Here is a 20904-nt window from a genome sequence, read left to right as displayed (position 1 = left end):
TATGTGGTGATGACGACTGCAGTGCTGTTCTCTGCCACTCACTTGCTGCTCAAGGGTGTGACATGCCCCCGGGGTGGTCCAAGGGCACAAATGTCCCCACTCACCAAGGGCATGGTGGCCTCAGGTTGCAATGTCTTCCCCCTCGATTGGCCATGGTGGCCTGGGAATATGATACTCGCACGCTGGCATCAGTGTGCAAGATCTCTGCCCATGGGGTGCACGGTGCCCTCAGGGTACCAGGTCTTCCACCACAGGTGCATGCTGCAGCCTCCACCCACAGCCCTCGAGTGGCATGTGGGGGTGGGGGTGCTCGGGGCACAGTGGGCATGCTTCAGCCCAGCACACCAGCCTCCTCACAGAGGGGAGCAGCTTTGGGGCTCCACATCCCCTGCCAGGGCTATGAGGGGGCCCTGGGGGAAGGCGTGGACCCTCCCACTGGCGTGCAGCAGCCTAGGGGCACCGCGACTTTCACAGGGGGCAAGACAGATTGCAGGGGTTCACGTGCACCCAAGCACCGGGCTCCCATCACCAACCAGAGTGCCAGGGGCCTGAGGGCGCCGCGTCCCCGCCCCGAGGCTCGGCCCTGCCGCGCTGCAAAGCCCCGGCGCCCCCGGGGAAGCGCCCGGCGCCGCGGGCCCCCAGAGCCCTGCAGGCCCAGCCGGCTCCGCCCCGCCCCGCCCCCGGCCATGGCGGCGGGGGCAGGGCGGCGAGCTGACAGACAGCTGGGCTTTCCTGTGTAAACAGGAGCCGGGCAGGAGCTGAGAGTGCGGGTCCGTTCCGGCCGGCAGGAGCCGCGCAGCCCCCCGCAGGAGCAGCCCTCCGCCCGCCTCGGCCATGGGTAGCAGCCAGCCTGGGCCCCGTGCGGAGCAGCGAGGTAATCGCGGGCTCGGCCCCCGCCCTGCCCCAGCCATGGGGGCCCCTTGGAGCCGAGGGGCTGCTGGGGATCCCCCCACAGCTCCACCCCGCTGGACAGGGGAAGGGGCTGGTATCCCCCCGTCAAAGGGCAAGAGGTTTGGGGGTCATCACCTCCATGGGAGGGGGTGTCCCCAGTGGTTCCGGGGAGCAAGTGACTGGATCCCACCCGGGGGGGGACAGGCAGGGGTAGTACAGCACATAGGCACCCTCAGAGGCGGCATGGCTCCCAGCCCCAATTCCCTTAAAGGGCCAGGGCGCCCCACCCCCAGTTCCTCTAAGGTGTTGGTGGATCCACTCATTCCCTAAAGGGTCAGGAAAGGTTCACGGGATCCCACCCCCCAATTCATTAAAAGGGCCAAGGGATCCCAGCCCCAATTCCCCTAAAAAGCCTGGGTATCTCTCTCCACCCCACAGGGTTGGGGAGGGGAGGGGACTTGGGAGCTCTCCCCAAAGAGCCACAAATTTTCAAGTGGCATTGGCCCTTCCTTCATTTAGAATTAGATGATTCACATCTCTTTCCCATAAAAGTCTGACTGCTTGGGGGTGCTTCCCACTCATAGTAACAGTCAATTTAAAGGGGTATCTATCCCTCCCAATCTCGGTGATGTGATGGGGGGGAGAGAGTATCCTTCCACAGGTAATGTGCATATCAGCTGAATCGTGGGGGTGGGGAAGGTTATTGTTACCAAGGAGAGACCTGCAAGCAACAGGCAGCTCCAGGGGGGAGGGAGACAGCCCTATCCCCGCTGTCAGCAGCCTATGCAAGAATGCATTGCCATCTCCTAACTCAGACCGAGCCAGGGAAATACACTATTTACCAAATGAAGCCCATTTGACTCTTGATTGTTTTGGCTGCAAAGTTATTAATACTTTGATTATGATCCAACATGGGCTCATATAAGATGCTCATTGTTTCTGCTGTTGAGCTGAATATGACACTAGTTGTAGCTTGTGCTTTATTTACAGCCTGAGTCTATGGGACAGCTTGCTTGCTATTAACTTTCACATCTTGGCACGTCAGCTCTCGTTTTGCTAAGGAAATAGTGAAATTATTCATGTGTAAGTATAAATGGCAATTATGGGGTCAAATTTTGTGCTGACTTATACCCTGTATGACAGTCACATAGGGCCTAAGTCAGTGCAGAATCAGGTGCCAGGACATAAGGACTTGATTTTTATTTTTCTGAGTTTCAGTGGTTAATATAGAGGTTTATAATTCCTAGTATTTTGTTTCCATCAATACAAAGGTTCTGCTTGAAAAAATGTTGGTTTCATGTTTATTCTCTCTATATATATCAGCTGTGCTAAGTTTACAAGTACAAGGATTTCTCCCCCACCTGTAACTGCCTTCCCTGCAAAATCATCCTTGCTATCTCAAGTTCAATGTTATAATTGAAGGTATAAATATGACTGAATACAAACCAGGAGCAATCAGTTGGGTAGGAAAGTGTCATTTTTTACACAGTTGCTTTTCAGAGGAGAACCACATCTTGAATATTTGCATTAGCAGGAAATAAAGAACATAAATCTTGGATAATATTTATTCAGTGTAAACTGAGATTTATAACAGTTATAACATGATCATTTTTCATAACTTTAGGAACTAGTTGCCAGATAGAAAGGACAACAAGAACATTTCATTGGTTGTCCTCAAGTGCAGCATTTCATCTTTTTTCTTTGCAGTGGGTTTCAAGTGCAGGGAAAAAGTCAAAGGATTATTGACATTTTCTGATTTAAAACTGATTCCTTTAAGAGTGAAATGTAGGATCGTTTGCAGTTTAGACATTGTATAACAGGTGTCTTAATTCTAAACTACCAAGGATAGTAAGTTTATATAACAAGACAACTATATAATCACATAGGAGATAAGCCACAGGGAGCTTGAGAGAGAAGGTGGAGAGTGAGATGTTGGAAGGAAGGGCTTAAAGGAGAGAGGAGAGAACTTGAATTCAGTCTAGGATATGACGGCAACACTGCGTCCTGGAACCAAGCATCAACACTATGCAAGTAGTTAGTCTGGAAGGGTCTTGTGCAACTAGAAAGAGGTCTGGAGGAGTGCAAGGCTGACAATGTTTGTGGCCTTGTCTACAGTAAGAATATTGACAAGAAAAGATTTTCCTGTGCAGGATATCAGTGCCTGAAAATAGAAAATAAGCTCTGAGAACTCATTGCACAGCTATACAAAGTCAAAATTGTTGAAACTGTGTTAAAAAGGACAACTAGTTTTCAAAGGCTAGAAAATCTTCATGTTCCAAGACTACTTCTGCCAGGTGTAGAGAGAGTGAAGTGTCTCTATGGGGGTTAAACTCAGTGGCTCTAACAGATTACTACATCCTAAATTTGTAGCTGTGCTCTTCACAGATTTGCCAGGAAATACTAAGGGCTTTGCCATTATGGATGTAACTCTTTGAATGAATAACTCCTCCACCATTCACAGATATTAATGGAGAATTAACAGGATATGAATTGTGCCCTTTAATCATTGGTACTGTGACCAGTGATGATGGGCACATAGGGAAGAACAGGAAACTGAAGTAAACTGTTCAGGTGTAAAGATCTTTTGATGTTGTTACTTATTATTTGTATTATCACAGTGTCTAGGAGCCGTAGTCATGCACCAGGACCCCTTGTTCTGTAAAACACTGCTGTTAGCCTACCCTGCAGAGTGGAAGGGATGTGTAGGTGAGAGTTTGCACCTCCATGTTGGTAAAGGTGCCTTCTGGTTCAGAGCTTCTGGGAGCTGGTAGTTATTGTGGCTGAAAATGGAGCTGAAGGTCTTACTGCTGTTGGGGTGCATATGGGAGGATATTTTCCTTTCTGCTGGTTGGGCAGGTGGCTCATGCAGCAAGGCATACTGCCGCCTCATTCTGCATATCACAGCCAGAGATTTCCTGGTGTGGATATGTCCCCTCCAGAGCACTGCTGTTCTGGAAAAGACAATAGTTAGCCTTCACAGGAAGGGAGAAGATTCCATGCAATAGGAGATAGGGAGGCTGGAGCAAGCTGCTTTTGACCCCAGCTAGAGTAATTAAATAAGAGTTTTATTGAATAACACTTTGGACAGTGCTATGTTTCAAAAGGCTGTATTCATCCCATGAATCTGTAAGCCTGTGGGGCCATGCTGGAACACAGCAAATGCTCCTCTTTACACATTATAAAGGGGTTACCGCTCTTGTACTATCCACTGTTCCTGCTTGCTTACCCTATTTTAGTCTTTATCAAGCTAATATACTTAACAGGACAATGGCGAAAACAGAGGAAACAATAAAAGGAGGTTGGAAGTAGGTTTCTTTTTCTTTTCAAAGGTTTAGACACTTAACTTCCATAGACTTTTGTTGGGAGTTAGGTGTCTTAACAGTCTTCACCTCTATTCCCTCACAAAGGTTTTATAGCCTAAAGCAGTGGTTCTCAAAGCTGTTCCGCCGCTTGTTCAGGGAAAGCCCTTGGCGGGCCGGACCGGACTGGTTTGTTTACCTGCCACATCTGCAGGTTCGGCCCATCGCGGCTCCCATTGGCCGCGGTTCGCCGCTCCAGGCCAATGGGGGCTTCGGGAAGGGCGGCCAGCACGTCCCTTGGCCCGTGCCACTTCCCGCAGCCCCCATTGGCCTGGAGCAGCGAACTGCGGCCACTGGGAGCCGCGATGGGCTGAACCTGCGGACACGGCAGGTAAACAAACCGGTCCGGCCCGCCAGGGGCTTTCCCTGAACAAGCGGCGGACTGGCTTTGAGAACCACTTGCCTAGAGCACTCTTAACTAACAAAAAAGGATATATGGGATAAGGCATACCAAATCCTATGAAACAGCGTCATAGAAACCTGCCTTGTCTTCTTAAATGTGGTCTCTCTGGCCTCAGACACATTTTAACTGCTCATCCTCTTCTGAAACTCATGGCTGGCCTACACTACGGGGTGGGGGGGAAGGAAATCGATCTAAGTTACGTGAACACAGCTGAAGTTGACATACTTAAATGTACTTACCGTAGTGTCTTCACTGCAGTGTGTTGACGGAGATGCTTTTCTGTTGATTCCCCTTGCGCGTCTCATTGAGCTGGAGTACCGGAGTTGCCGCTAGAGCGATTGGCGGTTGATTTATCGCATCTATAGTAGACACGATAAATCAACCCCTGCTGGATCGATTGCTGCCTGTCAATCCGGCTGGTAGTGTAGACAAGCCTTCAGTGCCAAGAAAAATAGCTCAGCTCCTTTCTCATACTTCCTTTGGTTAGTTCCCCAGAATTTGTAGATAATTCCATGTAAGGTGTTTATGAGAACCATCTCCCTCCAAACCTGCCCCTTGTCTTGTGGGTTTGTGTATTGAAGAAAGTTTCATAACAAAGCCCTTCTGTTCTAACCCAAAGTAATTACACGTCTTGGTTTCACATCTGCTATTTCCTCCCACCTCTTTAATGGTTCTCCTATTTTCCTTAATGGCTCTGTTTATACTAAGGTCTGAGCCACATAAGATCTATTATTCTTTCCTGGTGACACCTAGCTACAAGATAAGATGGGTCAGATTGGATTGTAATAAGTAATTTGCATTCAGATATAGGTCTGTGACTATCCCACTTCTGTGTGGGATGGGATTTTTCTCAAATTCAGGCATGAGCCAAGTAAATCAGTCCTCTGCTCTAAGCCATTCAGATTAAGAATGGTAAATTTAAAAAAAAGTTTTGGAGGTAATATAGACCCTCATGTTGGGGTATGAGCCAACTTGCAACTAGTGGGGAGAGAACTTTCCCTGGGAGTAGGTTATCCCATAACTGTCTAGTACTGCAGGACTTCTTCCTCTGAAGCAGCTTGAGATAGCCGCTACCAGAGACAGGATACTGGAGATGAACCTCTGGTGTGATCCAGTATGGTAATTATTCCTATAGAACAGTGGTTCCCAAACTTGTTCCGCCACTTGTGCAGGGAAAGCCTCTGGAGGGCCCGGCCAGTTTGTTTACCTGTCGCGTCTGCAGGTTCGGCCGATCGCGGCTCCCAGTGGCCATGGTTCGCTTCTCCAGGCCGATGGGAGCTGCTGGAAGTGGCAGCCAGTATGTCCCTCAGCCCACTACTATAGAACAATTCTAATATTACTTATAAAAATATGTACAAAACTCACTTGCAGATTTGTTGTGACACATGCTCTGTTGACCTAGAGCTGAGATTACTCAGCACATTGTAAGATTGGGACCTTGCTTTGATAATGGGATGAAAGATGAACTTAGGGTCAAGGTATGTGACTGGAATCAGGAGACATCTGTTCTGTTCCTGGCTCTGTCACAGACCCTAGGCAAATCACTTAAGCATTTTATGCCTCAATTTCCTCATCTGTGTAATAGAGATAGGGACAGGAAGTTGCAAAGTTAAATTTAATGTTTGTAAGGGTTTGGAAATATAACTTGCCATCCAGTTAATATCTCCAATGTAGCAAGCCAATGGTGGGTTTGTAATGGTCCCTATGGCAAGTGTAATTTAAATGGCACAATTAAAAACGCCCCCACTTGTACCCAATTAGGGGAATGGGATGCCCCCTTAAAAGCATATAAACTGTTTAAAAAAACAGCCTTAAATATCCCAGAAATCCCCTTAAAAAAACAGTCCTTATTGGGCCCTACAGGGTCACTATTTTGTATGTGGCCAAAAGGCTTACAAGGTGCTGCCAGCCAACTGGACAGGTAGCTATTATATAGCTCATGGAGTTCCTCCTCTGTCAATAACTGCCACACTGCCCAAAAAAAAAAATTAAAAATGCCCGAAACACCTCTGTTAAGTCACAAAAAAAGACCCTGCGGCGACTGACTATGGCATTGGAGGGCAATATGAAAAATTCCCTCACAACTGAGAAGCTTGTAGGGTGCTCTGTACTGAAAATAGCGCCACTGTTTTCCCGGCCAGCCATGGCATGCATAGGCCGCTATACTGTAAGGCTGCAAATGGTACTTGAAAAAGTTGCCCTAGAGTTATTAGAGGATTCAGTTAATAATTTAGGGTCAGCAATAAAAACATAAAATAAAAAGGTACAGCAGCTCAGAACGTTTTCCCTCCAAAACAGGCTGGCTTTGAACTATCTCTTGGCATCCCAAGGAGGGGTTTGTGCCCTCATCGGGCCCCGATGTTGTGTATATGTAAATGATAGCAGTTATAAAATCTATAAAGAGATGGTACAGGCTAAGGCCCATGCCCGAGCCGGAGCACAGGTTGCCTATACTGCCCCAAAGAGTAATTGGTTGCAAACCTTGTTTTCAGGCTGGGGTTTGTCGTCTTGGCTTAGTGGTTTATTTAGCCTGTTATTTAAATTTCTCTTTCCTGTATTGCTTGTATTAATGGTATTATGCTGTGCAGTATCATGTGTCAAGGCCCTTTTGCAAAAGTTAATAAGTCGTTCTCTTCAGGGCTATCACAAAGTGCTTATGCAAAATCCTATTGTAAAAAAATAAATAGCCCAAATAAAAAAACTCAAAGCCAGGGCTGTTAAGTGTTCTCAAAAAAGGAAGTTGTTGGAAACACTGGGGCATGGCCACTAGGTAACTCGAGGGGATGGAAGACCACGAGTGTCGATAAAGCCCCCTCGCACTAGTCCCAGGTGTCCTTGGGGCCCCCCCGCCTGGAGGCACTCGCAGCAGCTCTGCGTACTAGGCCCAAGTGTCCTTGGCCCCCCCGCCTGTTATGCTGAGAATCTGCAACAATATGTTGCAGAGTCAGACTGCCTAAAACTAAACAAGGCCAAACAGGGCAAATATTAAAAAAAAAAAAAAGAAAAAAAAAGCTAAATAAAGCAGCTTTATGTATAGTTTAACAAATAATACAAAAAACAAAAAAACTAGCTGGTAACTAAATTGGCTGGCTATATGGATACTTCGGGCAGCTTGCTATTAAATAAGTATGCTAAAAAAAGAATATATAAAAGCCTGTGTAACTTCCTGCTCTGTGTGCAGGATTTGAGATTCTATTCTCCCTGTACCTTTTTAAAGCTTCAAATAAACTTTTCTGCTTCTCCACCCCGTTATAATTATTGGGTAAAGCATACCGGGTAGCGAACCAACCCCTGCTGTTGTTTTGCCTCTCGGCACTGGGTGCCGGCAACAACGGGAAAAATTACTTGTTGACGTAGTTACTGCCTCTCAAAGGACGTTGATGGAAAATCCCCTTTCCCTGCTGTAGCAACTATAGTAATGTAGACGTACCCTAAGGTGCAGCCATGGCAGACAATGAGAGTTGCCCCGATGTCACCGAGAACAGAATTTGCTTCGCAGTGCACCGGAAGGCTTTAAGCAACGAATGTCTGGTTAATTTTTTCAGGGTGGAATTTCAGCTGTTGAGTGAGTTTGAGTCATATTAGCAGGAGTAAGCAAAACCCAAGAGCAGATTAGACTCCAAGTGTGTTAACTTTTACTTCCTGTTTGCTGTTTAATGGGAGATGGGCGGCTGGGGGGGGGGGGGGGATTTAATTCAGTATATTGGCAATACTGACAGTGATGATGGAGATTCTCTTCCTCATACATGTTATATTTACAACAGGGAATCTTTATTTTACTTAAATTTGTCATCACCACTTAAGGAGACAAGACAGTCAGTGGAAAAAGCCTCCTTGAAACAGAAACCAGTCCTGTAGCAAGCTGAGGGAATTTGCTAGGAGGACTATTTATATCTGCTTTCACTGGCTCCTTGGGTCACCCAGGACAGAGGAATAATCTCTTTGATCTCTCTATTTCTAGTTGTAAAAGCGCAGTGTGTTATGGAGGGTGAATCAGTGTGAGGCTAGTCTGTCCCCTGTTATAATCCCTTGTAACTACAAAATCATCAGTCACAAGGGTAAGGTGAATGGAAAGATCTAAATGTATTACTGTATTCTAATACTCTTATCTGAAGAAAGATGGATGGAAATAAGCAGGTGCTTTTCAGTACAGGGGTTCTGAAATATTTTCATAGCTTGGGCCTCTCTGTAGTAGGAGATTCCTTTGATGGCTCCTCTCCTCCCATTTACAATGCCATAACTGCCTTGTTGGCCTTGTTTACCAGCAGTGCTCCATCTGTCTCCTGTGAACTATCAGTCTTTGAAACATACTTTTGGCTATTTGGAGGATAAGTGCTGGGCTAGGTAGAAAGAGAGTTGGCAGTGCTTTTTCAGTAAAGGAAAGCAAAAGTCTTTAATAAAATCAGTACAGCAAAAATGGCATCAGGTAATAATTTACTTGGGGTGCAAACTGACTATGAAAAATGGATGTGTTAAGTAGCCAGTCTTTTTCCTTGGGGTGCCAATGCCTCTTGGAAATCCACCAGCTGTTTGACTTGTTGTATGACTTTGTTTGGAAGGCTAACCTTCCAGGATATATAACTAGTTTCCCCTGCAGCTTTGCATCAAAACAGGACTGCTTTCCTCGGGGCTTGCATGGTGAAGACGCAGCTACTGAGCGAGGGCAGGTTCTATATGAAGATGAACAGCATTTACCAAACCTGAGCAGGGAAATACTTTGACTATCTAGGACATTATAAAGACATAGTGATCTGTTGTGGAATTGGAATAGCGTTTTCTTGTTCCAAGTTATATATACATATGCGCAGAGCTAAATCCAGTCAGCTTGCAAAAAATGTTGCTTAGCTCTAAAAGGAGAGGAATGATGGTTCCTTAGTGGCTAAAACATTGGGCTGGGAGATAGGAGATCTGGGTTTTATTCCAAGATGTGTCACAGACTCACTGGACAAAGTTACTTAACCTTTCTTTGCCCATAGCCCAGACAGTAGCTGCCTTCCAAGGGTGTTAATTTTGACTGTAAACTACTCTGAGATCCTTTGATAGAAGGCACAACAGATGGGCACAAAGTGGTAATTGTGTTAGTACAGTAGACTGTTTTTAAAAAGTTGTTGATTAACTAGAAGGAAAAAGAATGAAGTAGGTAAACTTTACATTAGTCTCTTCATTAGGTCAGTTCAGTTCTAAAAGCTATTCAAAAAGCAGCTTATGTGGTTTGAACACAGTGGGTAAAAATATCTGTTGCTCCCAGCATAACAAAACTGAAGCCAATAAATGTGGGATAAACTTTCAACCCTCTAACTGCATTAATGTTTTTATGCAGTGTCTTAACACTGTAGTGCAGTGAAAGATCTTATTTCTTTTCATGCCTCAGAGCTTTCTATAATTCTTTTAGCAGCTCTTAGTATGAATTTATTTTGTTACAAATGGTCTGAGGATGATGGTGACATAGCACTAGTTTGCATTATACATTACATGGCGAGAGGTAACTGTGGGTGATAATCCACATGAGACCAGGTAGTTGTGACTGTCTGTTAAAGCACAGTAAAAAAGGCCAACCTTCTTCCAAATCACATCAAATAATGCTGCTTCTCCTTAAATTAAGGATCAGAGAAATTAATGAAAAGATGGACTATATTCTAAGAAGTTCACATGCTGGATCAATTTAATTCCAGGTGTAATTCCACAGGCTTCCACTTCCCTCTCTGTCAGCATCTATCAGGTCTACCTGTGGTCCCTCTTCTTTTCTCCCTGCCTGTTGCTGGGTTGACTTGATTGGTTTGTGTGAATTCTGCTACCTACTCTTGACCACTGAATGCATCCGATAAAGTGAGCTGTAGCTCACGAAAGCTTATGCTCAAATAAATTGGTTAGTCTCTAAGGTGCCACAAGTCCTCCTTTTCTTTTTGCGAATACAGACTAACACGGCTGCTACTCTGAAACCTGACAATCTTAACTAATTCTATGGCTACTCACAACTGTTAGCACCTCGCAGCCTTTAATGTGTTTATCCTCACAATACCCATGTGAGTTGGGAAGTGCCCTGCTACAATCTCCATTTTATAGATGGGGACCTGAGGCATGCAGAGACTGAGGGTGGAATCTATAAATCTATTTAGGTGCCTAAGTCCTGTTTTTAGGTGCCATTGTGACCCACAAAACTCTCTCTCTCAGCTGCTGCCTAACTTGTGGGTGCCTACACTTGCTCAACACCAATGGTTTTGCATTGAAAGTTCTGTAGGGGCCTATGTTTTTGTCTCTGGGCTTGCGCACTACTGCCTCACTCTAGGCGTCTGAGTGCCTATATCCCACCTAAGCCCTGGGGTGATGACAGGCCTAGAGTTGCATGGGGCCTGATCCAGTAGGCACGCTTAGAGACCACTTAACTCCACAAAGCCTCTAGCGCAGGGGTTAGGGTACTAAAGCAGGATGTGGGAGACCACAGGTTCAAGTTCCCATGTCTGCCTGATGTGGTGAAGAGATCTGAACAGGGATCTGCCACCTGTCAGGTGAGTGCTCTAACCACTGGGCTGTGGGATATTCTGATGTGGGGCTCCCTCAGTCTCCCCTGTTGAAGTTGTTCTACTTAATGTTATTCAATTATTTATTTAATTAAACTGGGCCAGAGAAAGTTAAAATCTCTCTATAACCCAGTGGTTAGGGCACATACCTGAAAGATGGCAATCCCTGTTCAGATCTCTTCTCCTTACCAAGGTCTCCCACATCCTGGGTGAGTATCCTAATCATTGGGCTAAAGTTATAAGGGAGGGCGGCATCTTCACCTTCCTCCTCCTCCTCCTCCCCATCTTCCGTGGGGCTGCTTTGTGGAGTTAAGTAGCCTCTGAGCATGCCTGCCAGATCGGGCCCCACATGCGACTTAAGCGGAGGAGCACCTGTCATCCCCCAGCTTGGGGATCGCTAGTGGAGATAGGCACCTAAGTCCAGGCTGCAGGGAGGTGCCTATCTCCAAGAGAGGGGCAGGGCTTACCATGCACCCCTCTTGTTGGCATCTCCCATTGGCTAGCTGACCCGGCTCCCCACCTAGCGTGCTGGCTTTTGTGAAACATGTTCTAGGGTGCCTGTCTCTCCCCATTCATTGCATAAGAGCCTCAGTGCCTAACTCAGGCTTTGTGGATCTCGGTGTTGTTCCTGTGATTTTTCTAGGCACCTAAAAGTTAGGCTTTGCAATGCTCAGTGTCACAATGCCTAAGTGCCTTCCCCAAGATCTCACAAAGTCTTTTGCAGAGCAAGGAGCTGGATTCCGGTCTCCTGAGTTCCAGGCTAGCATCCTACCATTCCTTTTGACCTGTCTTCCCCCATGCAGTCCTTCCAGATCTGACTGTCCTTCCAACATACTAGAGAGACAAGGTGGTTTGGGGGCAATTTCTGTTGGTGAAAGAGACAGGCTTTCAAGGTTACACAGAGCTCTTCTTCAGGTTCTCCTTCTTTCAACATACTGTCCAGGATGGCTTATTGCCATCACAAGATCAAACGGCCAAAGGTATTTCTCCCAAATTCCTGTGAATAGAGCCTGGCAAATAGTGCAGTAACTAAGATCTGCATTATTTTTGCAAATTTTCCAAACAAATTTGGTTCACCTGTGTTTCTTTCTGTGACTTTCTGTAACAAAGTGATCTTTACCAAACCTAAAGATCAAGAAAATTATTGGTCACAGAAATTATTCAAAATAAAGAATAAATTAGAGAAAAAAGTAATATCTTCTTTGACAATTTGTGAATAGAAAGAAGCAAACTTCGGCTAATAAAATTTCTGTCCCTACAGCCCTTGTAAGATATGATGGCCTATGCTGGTTGATGCATACTTTGTCAGGTGAGTGGGGAAAGAGCCCTGCTCTTATGCACCTTAGGAGCCCTGCAGCTCCCAAGGCTGTTACTGGAGATGTTATCTCCCCTGTGGACATCCCACAGTGTGTGGGGAAACTGCATTTTAGTGTTTTCCAGCCAAGTTATACAAGATTGTGTAATTTGCATGTATTAGCTTTTTTGCAAATCAAAAGAGGTTAGAGGTCACAAAATGGGAAAGTCCTTAAAAGAGCTATATTAAGATTAAGGTTGCATGGTACAGCACTCAAGTGGGGAAAATGACAAAGTTAAGGTTGTGACCTATCATGTGAGGTGCTGAAAACCCTCAACAATCTTTGTAGACATGGCAGGTTGAGGGAACTCAGCACATTTCCTGATCAAGCCCTAAGTCAGACTTGTTCTCTTCCATATTTCTTTGCCGTTTTCTCTCTTGGAATCTACCAAATAGTCACCAAATGAGGTCACATTTGTGCACTGTCCCCGATCACTTTACCTGAGAGAGGGCAATAAAAGGAGACTTAGAAAATGGTGCGGTGTGCTATCATGAGCCCTTCCAAGCTTCCTCCAAGAAAAGGTACCTTTTCAGTCTGACAGCTGTCAGGGATGCTGATTACTTCAAGAGTTGTAACCATCTTCATTGCAGTGTATGGAGTGGAGGTGTTCCTGCAGCTGTATGCTTTATAAGATTTTCCAATTCCAGACAGACACTTTTTATCTCCTCTCGCTGCTTCCAGGTTTTGAGAGAGCTGTGATGAGAGAAACTCAGGAGCCTTGCAAAGTCCCCTATCAGCTGAAAAATGGCTACTTGCTCTTTTCTCTTCTCTGCTCCCCCCAGAGATGGTGGATAGATGTGTGTGATGTTGGCTGCTACTTTGAAGAGCAGGATTCTAGAGGTTGCATTTGAACCTGGATGTCTATAGTATGGTATAAGGAACTGTGATGGGTATTTTATAAGTGTCCGCTTCTTTTGTTCAACTAGCAAAATACTAAAGATAATCCAGGTTGTATTTCCACCATTTACCCCTATTTATAAGCATTAACTGATAGCCATACTACCTCCCACTCTGAACTCATTTCATCTCATATGCTAAGCAAGGTCGGCTGGATCAATACTTGGAAGGGAAACCTCCAGGGAGAAAACAGGTGCTGTAAGAAGTGGTATTGATGGCATTCTGCTGAGTGAGTGCCCAGTTCTAAAGAGTGCTAAAGGAGTGCTGTGATTTGTGTAAGCAGGGGAATAGTCCCCCTATTGTGGGGAACGTTCCTGGCTTCTGCACTATCCCGGTGAAATGGGCTAGCGAAAGGATCTGAGTCCTCGCTCCCACTTCCTTTATCCAGTGGCTTCCCTGCTCTTGAGAACTCCCCTTCCACTTTTCTGTCTGGCAGAGTCCTCATAACCCCAACAAGGCTGGGCCCAGGATTCCTGGGGGGCTTGACCCTCAACCCTGCTGTGGTCACCTAGGGCAGGGGCTAGGGTGTCCCCACTCCGGGGTACTCTCTCTGCACTGGGCACTTCTCTGACCCACGGACCATTACATACAATTTAAAGCAAATGCAAGTTATTTAATCAACAATTAATTTTAAAAAGAATACGAAAAAGTTAAAGGAAAAACATCACCCCGCTCTGTGGCAGGGAACATCACAAACAGTGTCTCTGGAATGTCAGGGCAGTTCACAGTCTGTTCCTTGTAAGTCCCAGGCCTCCTGCTCAGGCCCTGGCTGTGCTGCAGGGATGCTGTGGGTTGGACACTTGCTCTGGTGGTGGCCACATGCTCTCAGGCTCTAAGTGGTAGGACCCTTCTTCCCTGTGTCGCCCCCGCCCTGTTGGGGTTACGATCCAAGCCTGGCCTGCAGAGCCTCTTGGCTGAGGCGTCTCCCTGTGCTGGGCCCGCTGCCCAGGGTCCCCCTCGCTCTCCCCAGCTGCTCACCGCACCCAGCTCCGGACTGCTCCAGCCCCAGCTCCACCACTCTGTCTCAGCACTGCTGCTGCTGCTGCTCTGCCTCCAGCTCCTTGGGCTGCTTCTTTGGCTCCTCTGCCTCTGGTTGCTACAGCTCTGCTCCCAGGACAGGTCTGCTCTGCAGGCTGCTTCTGTGACTCCGCTCCCAGCATGGACCTGCTTCCTGGGCTGCCTTTCTGGCCCCTCTGGCTCTGGTTGCTGCAGCTCTGCTCCCAGGGCAAGTCTGCTCTCTCTGGGCTGCTTTTCTAGCCCCTCTGGATCTGGCACAGCTCTGCTCCCCAGCTCAGCTCTGGCCCCTGCTTTCTCCTTAGCTTGGCCCCACTCTGTCTGACCCAGGCAAATCCAGCTCACAGGGAGGACGGGACCTCCCTGGCCTCCTGACTCTCTGATTAGCCTGCCCACCCTGTCATTCAGGCTGACCTGGAGCATTGGCCTTTCCCCATTATTCCTGAGGACTATCAGTCTCAGGGTCCTGGTTTCCCATAGACCCTTCCCCTTTTAGTACTGGGAGCTAGCCAACCAAAACACCCCCACTGAATATTAGTAAGGGGGCAACAGTCCCCTTACCTTCGGGTGAGATGTAAAACCACATCCCTGGTCACTTGTGCTCAATAAAATTCCCTGGCATTTTTTGTGGTTGCAAGAATCATGTTGTTGTTAACCTTAGTGTCCTGGACATGATTTCAAAATTGACTAACTTAAATTCTGTATTCCTTTACAAAACAAATTCCCTACTGTTTATATGGCTGTAGTGTTTTTTTCTTCACTTTCTGCCTTAAGCTGTTGTGCAGTGTTTTGTGCTGATTTTAAACAGCTGTCTTGTTTTATTTCAGAGGTGGCTACCTTTCGGTGTCAGAGAGAAGGGAACCCTGCCATTGGAGCTGTTTAGCACCTTGTAGGACCCAAAGTTTATTTGTATGAAGGGTGATATATAAATGTAAGGTCATAGTTATTATCCTTATTGATACACATAGGAAGCTGTCAAAGTCGCTGCAATGTGGAGATGCCACAAGACCTTGCAGGAAATGTTAGGAGATGTGCATTACAGAGAATTGTTTCCTACCACTTTCTGTCTAATAGAATTTTGCAGGAATATTACACGTCTCAGCCTAGAGGCTTTCATGTCACCATGTCACATCAAGAGGCACACAATGCCAGTCACTGAACAGCATGTTTGCCTATAAAATACAATAATGTCTTCCAAGACAGCAGTTTTATGTCAGCACATCTAGTAGCACAGTACTCCCTGGTACCATGGCGGGCACAGTCACGACTAGGGCCCTACCAAATTCATGGCCTTGAAAAACGCATCATGGATCGTGAAATCTGGTGTGTCCCTCCCCTCCCCCCCCCCCCCCCCCCATGGAATCTGTATAGTATAGGGTAAAAGCACGCAAAAGACCATATTTCATGGGGGAGCCCAGCATTTCTCAAATTGGAGGCCCTGACCAAAAGGGAGTTGCAGGGGAGTCGCAAGGTTATTTTAGTGGGCTTGTGGTAGTGCCACCCTTACTTCTGTGCTGTCTTCAGAGCTGGGTGGCCAGAAAGTGGTGGCTGTTGGCCGGTCACCCAGCTCTGAAGGCAGCGCCTTGCCAGCAGCAGCGCAGAAGTAAGGCTGGCAATATCATACAATGCCACCCTTACTTCTGCACTGCGGCTGTCGGAGCTTGGCGGCTGGAGAATGGCAGCTACTGACCAAGGGCCCAGCTCTGAAGACAGCAATGCAGAAATAAGGGTGGCCATACCATACCATGCCATCCTTACTTCTGCACTGCTGTAGGTGGCCACTCTGCCTTCAGAGCTGGGCTCCTGGCCAGCAGCCATCGCTCTCCAGCTGCTCAGCTCTGAAGGCAGTGCTGCCGCCCACAGCAGAGCAGAAGTAAGGGTAGAAGTATTGCAACCCCACCCCATAATAACCTTGTGACCCCCCCCCCCAACTCTTTTTTGGGTTAGGACCCCTACAATTACAACACTGTGAAATTTTAGGTTTAAATAGCTGAAATCATGAAATTTACGATTTTTAAAACCCCATGACTGTGAAACTGATCAAAATGGACCAAAATGATCAAAATGGTAGGGCCCTAGTAATGACTTCAAGGGAAGAATGCCACCTACTAAAGTATAAAAACCACTTCCTGTAGCACCCTGGATTTTTCCCATGATGCTGGGAGAAAATGATTTTACATGCAGAAACAAACCCAAAAGATCAATTTTTGGTCATTTTTACATTGCAGGAGCGCAGAAAATAACTGTGTATAGCACATCTCTGGAGTGAAACATCCTAGCTGTCATAACCATGCACAGCAAAAGTAATTGGTAGTCATTTCACTGGGAACTTTTATTTTGGTTCTGTAACACCAGACAATCAAGTTGTTGATTATCAATTTTAAATCAATATTTCCCCATTTAAAATAAAATTAAAAAAAATTAACCTTTAACTTTATCTCCACATTGCTTCTGTCTGTCTAGTCCAGGTACGAATTTATGCTGTGCACGGCATTGCATGTCTATGCTAATTTTTAACAGGTTGTTCTGCTGTAAGAATGAGTGTATGTGGTATTGTTTGCTGCCCTACAAAAATGCATTTCCTGGGCACTTCAGGCATGGGTCCCAGGGAATGTATTTTTCTGCTGCAGTCTTGAATACTATCATTCTAAAAGTTCTGGCAGACACAAAGAGGGTTCTCAAGTGACACTTTCCCCCACAGTTAACAGAATTTTGGTTAAAAAATGTTTTGGAGCATTTCTCTCTCCTGTAAAATCAAATTATTTCTTAAAGTGTATTGGTCTTACCCTCACAAATATTTCCGATTTTCATAATATTGTGATCACTCGATCCAGAATGCTTCCTATCTTGGGACTTATTGAGCACTTGGCTCACTTCACTGGCTCTTGTCCAGGCTAATTTGAAGCAAACTGCATCTATTAAGGGAGGAGGCGGAGAGGCTATTTTTAAAGGTAATAGCTTTTCAAAATGTGTTGTTCCAGTCCATGTCAGTGGCATGGTCATGATCCTGTCTCCTTTCCAGACTTTGCCTGTCTGTAAAATTTCCCATTAATCTTCCTTAATTTCCCTGTGGATGCACAGTAGCAACCAAAAATCCACTCCACCACTAGAGCTTTCTTTCTGTTACAACCTTTTTTCTGAACTTGGTTGTCTGACAAAACATTGCGCTCTAATGACCTACTGTGAGGGGTCGCTGGAAGTTATCCCGGGTACCAGCTGATGTGTGTCTAACTTCAGAAAGGCCTTTACTTCAGGGTCTGACTTGCTAAAAACTGTCAGGCACCTAAGCAGTAGGGAAATGGAGTTCTCTAGATTTTGGTGATATAGCGTGTGAATAATTTTTGATGGACTTGGACCCAAAGTATATAAGCATGTGTGGGTGGGTGTACACATAGGTACATAGGCACTCTCACAGTTCTATGGTATTTCTCTAAATCCCTGATATATTTGTATTGGTGTATGTGGTTGGTATTGTTAGTGTTATGGCTGAAGTTTAAGGAAGCCTATCTATTATCTCTGTACAAAGGCCTAGCCTGCCAAAGGGGTTTTCTGTGAGCTCTGAGAAATATTTGTTTGCTGAGTTGTACTGTATTTTGAAACCCTAAGTTGCTGAAGTCCAGCAGGGATCAACCATATCACGCACTGTGAAGTATGGCTTGCTGCAGCGAGGTTGAGAATTAAGCTAAAAAGGTGAGAGGTGAGAAGAATTTAAGTGAACACAGGCCTCTCTTGGAAATGTATAAAGGCGTTAACTAACATGTATACAGAGCCGCAGATCAGTTTCATTGTCGCAGGCAGTAGCTATTTTAGGTACCGTGGAGATGAATAGCTTCATTGTAGATTTGAGTAAGGAATGCTTTGTCTATGAGGCTCAGTCATGTCAGTTTCTTATTTTCTCCTAGCATAGAAGCACAGTTGTAGAGAGTAAAGGGGAGAATGAAAATGACATGAATGTTTCCCTTCTCTTACTTGGAGGAATAACTGAGTAATGAAAGGAAATGTGTTTGTGCTGAGGTGTCAGTATGTAGTCACTGTTGGTACGGGGTGGTGTCAGCGTTCATTTGTGGGGCTGGCTTGAGGAAAGCATTGGCTGTTTGTCCTAGATCTCTGTGCTGTTGGGTGCCTGGTATTAAAAAATACAGCAGGAACACTTGAGAGAGGAAGAAATCATACAGGTTTTGTTTATCTTTCTTTCTTACTACATAGGCTTCAAATCAGGCTGCAGTTTGTTGGGACTACGTATGATATGGAGCTCTAGGGAAATAATTTTTTTCATGGCACCCTTGGAAACTGAACTCTGGATGAGGGCTTTATAGAGCGTTTCCTTTGAAGAATAACAGTACGGCACAGGGATTATTAAACTCCTCATAGCACGGACCACATCTTAACGGTGGGATTCACAAGAGACATCACCTCTCGTTTCGTCAGTCACATCTGCTCCCTGTGGCAGCTACAGCAATTACTTACATGGCTATGGATGGTATTAAGAAGCACTTAAGATACCTGTAGGTATTTTTCACTATTTGTATTACATTCACGTACTTGAAGGCCCCAAACAAGATTAGGGTTTCATTTTGCTATGTGCTGCACATATATAGAAGTGTAGGACTGGAAGGAACCTCGGCAAGTCTTCTAGTCCAGTCCCCTGCACTCATGGCAGGACTAAGTATTATCTAGACCATCCCTGACAGTTGTTCGTCTAACCTGCTCTGAAAAATCCTCAATGATGGAGATTCCACAACCTCCCTAGGCAATTTATTCCAGTGCTTAATTACCCAGACAGTTAGGAAGTTTTTCCTAATGTCCAACCTCAACTTTTTCCTAATATCCAACCCAAACCTGACTTTGACCTATAAAGTCAAGTTATACCATATCTACCACTTCCACCCTATCCTCAAGACTTGTTACCCTGTCAAAGAAAGCTGGTAAGTTGGTATGACTCGATTTGTTCTTGACAAATCCAAGCTGACTGTTACTTATCACCTTATTACCTTCTAGGTGTCTGCAAATTGACTGATTGCTTAATTATTTGATTCATTATCTTTCGGGGTACTGAAGTTAAACTGACTGGTCTGTAATTCCTCAGGGTGTCCTTATTCCCCTTTTTATAGATTGGCACGATAATTGTCCTTTTCCAGTCTTCTGGAATCTCACCCATCTTCCATGACTTTTAGAAGATAATTGCTAATGGCTTAAATATCTCCTCAGTCAGCTCTTTGAGTATTCTAGGATGCATTTTTTTAGGCCCTGGTGACTTGAAGGCATTTAACTTGTCTGAGTAATTTTTAACTTGTTCTTTCCCTATTATAGCCTCTGATCCTACCTCATTTTCACTGGCATTCATTATGTTAAAGGTCCAGTCACTACTAAAATTTTTGGTGAAAACTGAAACAAAAAAGTCTTTGTAGTAGCACTTCTGCCATTTCCACATTTTCTGTTATGAGTGTTCTGCCCTGAAGAGTTTACAGTCTAAAAAAGATAAGACTGGGCAGGGACTGAGGCACAGAGAGATCCAGTGAGCTGCCCTATGGAACCACAACCAGCTCAAGTTTTAAACCAGACTGTCTGTCTATAATGAGTGCTAAGTGGGTTTTAAAACATGTTAATTGGCGTGTCTTAGTTGTGCTTCGGAGGTCCTATACAACTGAGCATTTCCAATTCCATTCACAAGAATCTCTGCTCTAATGATCACCCTGCACTTCTCATGTTGTTAAACAAATGGAGGTGGGGGTGTTCCAGTTAGATACCAGGTAGATGGATGGGAGGTCCTGGGTGGTGTCTTGGAATGGTAAAAGTTAAAAACTACAACACTAGAGAACAAAGGAACAAACAATGTACAGCACTCACCATTCAAATGACCTTCACCAACAGTTACCACCACTTTGTGATATCTGACACACTGTGGTATTTCCAGGGCTGAAAGTTATAATAAATTCTTATCAGTATGGGGGCTGGGTTATCAGGCAGAAGGGGCGGGGCTGGGGGGGGTCAGTCTCCCCCAGCCAGCCCATCCGCACTGCCTGGCCCCTGCCGCCTGGGGCTCCAGTGGCGATTTAAAAGGGTCCAGGTCTCCGGCCACTGCTGCGGTAGCGGCAGTGGCCGGGAGCCCCAGGCCTTTTTAAATCGCCAGGCCTTGGGAAGGGGCAACAACAGTGCTTTAATGTCATTGCCCCTTCTGCCTCCCCCTGTCGGCAGCCCTGCTGGTAGGGTCCGTACTGGCAGGGCAGCTGACGGGGGCCGAGGGGGAAGGAGTAGCGATGTTAAAGCGCTGCTGCGGCAGCACTTTAATGTTGCTTCTCCCTGCCACCCCCGTCGGTATTTCCCTGTACTTAAACTAGGAAGTAACTGTGACCTCAGGGATTGTGATGTGTTAACTTCTGGTAAATGCCCATTTATAAATGGAAACCCCTACAAATCCATCTGTACAAGGATGTCAAATTTCTTTTAAAAGGTAGATAAGAATCAGC

General features: G+C 45.8%; 1 protein-coding gene across 9 annotated transcripts in view; it reads left to right on the top strand.

Annotated features, from left to right (window-relative positions):
* The first annotated feature begins 664 nt into the window (after positions 1-664).
* The window catches only part of MARCHF8 (E3 ubiquitin-protein ligase MARCHF8), a 184548-nt gene continuing 164308 nt past the window's right edge, over positions 665-20904 (top strand). For 2 of the 9 annotated variants that reach the window (XM_043552291.1, XM_043552292.1), the window contains exon 1: positions 671-874. The gene's annotated coding sequence lies outside the window, so the exon portion shown is untranslated. Of the gene's footprint in view, positions 875-20904 lie in introns of all 9 variants that reach the window. The other 7 variants (XM_043552294.1, XM_037904583.2, XM_037904580.2 and 4 more) reach the window with 5 other exon arrangements.

This window comes from Chelonia mydas, chromosome 7, assembly GCF_015237465.2.
Source record: "Chelonia mydas isolate rCheMyd1 chromosome 7, rCheMyd1.pri.v2, whole genome shotgun sequence".
Classification (NCBI taxonomy): Eukaryota; Metazoa; Chordata; order Testudines; family Cheloniidae; genus Chelonia; species Chelonia mydas.
This window is presented reverse-complemented; position numbering and strand designations above follow the sequence as displayed.